The sequence below is a fragment of the Cynocephalus volans genome, chromosome 10, assembly GCF_027409185.1.
Source record: "Cynocephalus volans isolate mCynVol1 chromosome 10, mCynVol1.pri, whole genome shotgun sequence".
NCBI classification, from domain to species: domain Eukaryota; kingdom Metazoa; phylum Chordata; class Mammalia; order Dermoptera; family Cynocephalidae; genus Cynocephalus; species Cynocephalus volans.
In genome coordinates this window covers 46,335,353-46,341,004 of record NC_084469.1, presented here as the reverse complement: position 1 = coordinate 46,341,004, position 5,652 = coordinate 46,335,353, and the positions used below count along the sequence as shown (strand labels likewise).

Here is a 5,652-nt window from a genome sequence, read left to right as displayed (position 1 = left end):
GGTTTTTAGTGCAATATAATTCCATTTGTCTATTTTTCCTTATGTTGCCTGTGCTTTGGGGTCATATTCATAAAGTCTTTGCCCAGTTCTACTTCCTGAAGTGTTTCCACTATGTTTTATTTTAGGAGTTTTGTAGTTTGAGGTCTTATATTTAAGTCTTTAATCCATTTTGAGTTGATTTTGGTATATGGAAAGAGGAACAGGTCTAGTTTCATTCTTCTACATATGGATGTCCCATTTTTCCAGCACCATTTATTGAAGAGTTGGTCCTTTCCCCAGTGCCTTTGTTAAAGATCAGTTGGCTGTAAGTATGGAGGTGAATTTCTGGGTTTTCTATTCTGTTCCATTCATCTGAGAGTCTGCTTTAGTGCCAGTACCATGCTGTTTTGCTTACTGCAGCTTTGTAGTATACTTTGAAGTCAGGTAGTATAACAACTCCAGCTTTAGTTTTTCACTCAGGATTGCTTTGGCTATTTGGGGTCTTTCGTTGATCCATATGAAAGTTAGGCTGTTTTTCTATTTCTGTGAAAAATGACATTGGTATTTGGATGGGAATTGTATTGAATCTGTATATGGTTTTGGACTGTATGAACATTTTCACAATGTCAATCCATCCAATTCAAGAGCATGGAATGTCTTTCCATCTTTTTGTGTCCTCTTTAATTTCTTTCAGTAGTGATTTGTAGTTCTTGTAGAGATCTCTCACCACTTAGTTAAATTTATCCCTAGGTTTTTTGTGGTGTTTGTGTGGGGGCACTGTGGGTGTGTGTGACTACTGTAAATGGGCTAGCTTTCTTGATTTCTTTTTGCACTAGTTCATTGTTGGAGTATAAAAACTACTGTCTCTCTTAAAGTGAGCTCCATATACATTTTTTTGCATCATCATTACTGAATTTGGATAAATGTGTGTTATGCAGATTCTAGTACATTTTTCTACTGCTCCACCTGCTTATATATGCCTACATCTCCTGTACCAAGTTGTAACCTCAAAAAAGTAACATGAACTGATTAAGCAGGTGGCTCAAGCATGCCGCATGGGAAGATTACTATAACTTTGTAATTATTGTTTCTACTTCATTATTTTAAAAAATAGTAATCATCGTCACTAAAATGCCAAAGCACAGAAGCACTGTAGGTTATATATTACAAAGAAGAAGGGGCCAGGTTATTCACTGCAGGTTTGCACACTGCTCAGACTGTACTGATTTTTTTTTTCAAAAGATGACCAGTAAGGGGATCTTAACCCTTGACTTGGTGTTGTCAGCACCACACTCACCCAGTGAGCTAACCGGCCATCCCTACATGGGATCCGAACCCATGACCTTGGTGTTATCAGCACTGCACTCTCCCGAGTAAGCCACGGGCCGGCCCCAGTCTGTACCGATTTTGACAACATTTTTCTGAGAGGTCTGTCTTAGTCTGTTATTTGTTGTTTATAACAGAACACATAAAACTGGGTAATTTACAAAGAAAATAAATTTATTTCTTACAATTCTGGAGGCTGGGAAATCCAAGATTGAGGCATCTGTTGAGGGCCTTATTGCTGGTGGGGCTCCTCTGCAGAGTCCGTGGTGTTGGGGCAGGGCAACATACAGTGAGGGGGCTGAGCATATCAGCTCAGGTCCTTTATTCTCCCTTTATAAAGCCACTAATCCCTCACCCTTACAACTTCATCTAATCTTAATTACTTGCCAAAACTTCCACTGCTCAAATACTATAGTCAAATTTTCCACACTCTTAATAATGTTACAGTGAGGGTTAAGTTTCAACCTGAGTTTCAGAAAAAAACATTTAAACCATAGCAAGGTCCTGTAGTCATTCACTTAATCTAGAAATGGATATCATATGCATAAAAGTTTAAAGAGATGTTTAAGCAGGCCATCAGTAAGCAAAAGGAGACCAAGCCTCTCCAAACACAGTTCACCAAGTGATCCAGAAGCCTTAGCTTTTTCTCCTCACAGCCCCTTAGCAGGCAGCTTTGGAGTCACTAACCAACAAGCAGCCTTACTTGTTCTCCTGCTCCCAGTCACAGATGAAACGTGTAGCTCTCCCCACCAGCCAGGCCATTGTCACCACTGTCACTGCTGCCACTTCAAAACCATGGCTGCTTCTGCAAAGAAACGATGACTCCTCTCTTGGAGTCAAGTGGCTGCAAACTTCCCCTGCTTTCCTTGTACCTTCTTCTGCAAACTTGTAAGCCTTTCTGCAGAAGGGCCAAAAAGAACAATGACAAACAGCAAAGGAAACATGTTCATGAATGACACCTCTGGAAGTTGAGACCTGCACATATGTCTGAAATGTGATTTTAATCCAGATAGAAACCATCACTTCTAGCAGATCCTCCCCTAGAAAAAAACATTGGAGAAAACACTTATCAATTGTGCTTTAAAACAAATGCTTAAAAACACTCAAGTAAAGCAGCGTGAAACACTTGGTAAAAAGTTCCCAGTTTAGAAAAAAGTTCAGTTGGTTACAGGGCATGCTCAGCTTCTGGCTGAGGCTCCCCAAAATTTGACACCAAATTCATAGGTCTGGCTGCCTGCCCTCAGACAGAAAACAAAGTCAAATGGTGAAAATGGAAGTCAAGTTTTATTCAGGAATACGTGATCCGAGAGATGTTAGGCTCACCCACCTCTCCAGTAAACCTGAAGTAGAAGGTCCAGGCTAAAGCCATTTCAGAGACTCAGATTTGAAAGTAATAGTTAAACATACCCATTAAAACCATGTGTAACACTTCCTTAAAGAGTTCTCAGTTTAGGGCCAGCCCGTGGCTCACTTGGGAGACTGTGGTGCTGACAACACCAAGGCCACGGGTTCAGATCCCTATATAACCCCACGCAGTTTTAGCTGGTAAAGTGAATGATTAGAGGTCTTGGGGTTAAACAGGGGTTTTAAAAAAAAAGTTCTCAGTTTAGAACACACCTTAATTCACTGAAATAAAGCAGTCTAATGTGTTTCTCTCAAAAATCATGCTGGGATTTATCTTCATTCAACTTATATTTGAAAATACTTACTAGTTCTGCTTTGAATAAAATGTTAAGAAAAGTTCATGAAAACTACTGTAATTTTTGGTTTAGGAAACAATTGCATTAACTGAGATAAAGCAGTGTGCAATGTATCTTTTAGAATTCATGCTAGATTCATCTTTACGTTTATGAGAAATGTACTATTAATACAGATTTGAAAAACATGGTTTGAGATACTTATAAAAACCACTGTAAAACACTTGCTCACAAAGTTCCCAGTTCAAAAAAAAAAAAGTGTAATTCACTGGAATAAGGCAGTTGACAACGCATTTTTTGAAAATCATGCACAGATTACTATTTTCTAAAACGTTTATTTATCTCATTTTGAAAGTAATGATTAGAACTACCAATAAAAATCACCATACAACACTGGCTTACAGAGTTTCTCCTTTAAAAAGCAGAGTAATTTACTGGAATAAAGCATCCTGCAGTGCATTTTTCAGAAGTTATGCAGAGGCTGGCGCAAAAGGTGGGGAGGGGCTGCAGGCTGTGGGCGGAGGATGGGAGCGGTGACAGCGACAGTGAAGTGCCTGGGCAGGGCAGCCCCTCCCCCGCTCCCAGCCGGCCATGAGCACCTAGCACGTGGTCCTCCAGGGCCCGGCATGCGGGGGGCTTCCTCCTTGAGGGCGGCAAGGACTTGCAGCAGCCTCTCCTGTTCCCGTGTCACTCCTGGAGGCCAGGCTGCTACAGCTGATGTATGTATTGGAGACGTAATCACAGCCATTGATGGGGAAAAGGCTCAGAACAAAATCAAAGGCCGCATAAACAGCAAGACCCTCATGGTCACCACATGTGGACATAAAATCTGGTCTCTGATGACAGAGGAAAGGAAACATCATCCATACGAGATGAATTTAGCCTCTGAACCCCAAGAGGCCCTGCCCATAGGAAACCCCACAACTGAAGTGCCATGCCCTTTACCACCTCGCCTGCCCGCAGCACTGCCCCCAAGGTCATCACAAACAAGCACAGCGACCCGGCTGGCCTCTGTCCTTCTGAATATGTCCCTAACTTCAACAAGGCCTTGGTGTAAAAGACTGCCACCAGCGCAGAGGTAGCCATGGGCATACCCTTAGGCCATCTTTAGCCTCCAGGAAGCCTCATCATCAGGAGAAACAAGAGTTGAATGAGCCCCCTGAAACAGTCCACGTCATTCCTGGTTTTGCAGGAAATCCTGGAGTCTGAGGAAAAGGGGGATCTCAACAAACCCTCAGGATTCAGAGGTTTTAAAGCTCCTGTCACCAAAGTAGCTGCATCAATTGAAAATGCTCAGAAGTTGCCCATGTGACAAATGTGACACTGGCATTGTGGGCATGTCTGTGAAGCTGCAGAATCATCACTGCCACCCTGGGTGTATGTGAACACCAACTGTGGCACTAGCCTGAAACAAAAGGGCCATTTCTTTGTGCAGGATAAAATCTACTGTGAAAAACACACTGGGGAGCGAGTCATGCCACCTGAGGGCTATGATGTGGTTGCTGTGTTTCCCAAGTGATCCAGCAGATCTGGACTGACCTTTGTTCTTTAACCAGCCTCTAGTGCAACTTGTCCTCTAGATGGTCTGGTCCTCTCTCTTGGAAGTTCTGTGCTTCCCTTTGTTTTGCCCTGCTCAGTAAACATCTGTGGAATATGCAGAAAGCAAATGTACTTCACAGGGCCTGGTTTTCCAAAGCCTTGCAGTTTCAAATATTGACCTTGCAAAGGACAGGAAATTTTCCCCAGGCTATAAAGTCTCTGTTGTAAGATAAAGAATTGTAACACAGCAAGGCTGCTGGGTCAAAGACAGACAGGTTGCTGATTGATATGTGTAGATACTGGGAAATTGCTGTAAGAAGAGAATGCTTGCTAAGATCAAGCTTTTGTTAGTGGATTGACTTAATTGCATTATAGAATGTCACCTTGCTTGTCTTACTGAATGTTACCAGCTTCTATTGTTAAACTTGTTAAACTGTTCTTAGGAAAAACCCCACCTATGTTCTCTTCCTGTAACTTCCTGGTCTGGAGAATAAATGTAGGAAGAGAACCCCAATTTGTGGTTAATTTCCCAAATGGAAGGAATGCCTCACTCTTGAGGGTTCTGGGAAATTAACCCCTTTTGGGGGCTTCTCACTGCTCAGAACAGATGGGCTTTGCGTAATCTTTGGTGGCTCTGTCACCCAGGAGAAGTGGGGTGACCAATCCGAGGGAGGCAGAGCAACAAACATCCAGTCTCTCACTTTGGCAACTGACTCACACAGGCTGTGTCATTCTGGCTTTTATGATTAATGGAAAATTGTTTTGTTCGATGTCACCTTGCCAGTGTCACTGTGTATTTTCCTCACCTCAGCTCTTCTCTGCTGCAAATGGACATCAGTCAAATTTGAACCAAACGGAATTTAACGAATATGATGATTTCATTTTTACTCAATAAATGTATAGACTCCAAAAAAAATTATGCAGAGATTCATCTTTTTTTAACCCATATGAGAAACTCCTATTAATAACTTTTTGAAGCAAACAATTAGAAATATATATAAAAATCATTGAGAAATAATTGTTTTTAACCAGTTTAATTCATGGCAATAAAGCAGCACACAATGAAACTTTCAGAAAGTATGCAGAGATTTATTTTTTATCTCCTTGTGTG

At 41.6% G+C, this 5,652-nt stretch overlaps 1 pseudogene; it reads left to right on the top strand.

The window, feature by feature from the left end:
- Positions 1 to 3,593: 3,593 nt before the first annotated feature.
- LOC134389703 (PDZ and LIM domain protein 1-like) lies at positions 3,594 to 4,521 on the top strand (annotated as a pseudogene).
- Positions 4,522 to 5,652: the final 1,131 nt, after the last annotated feature.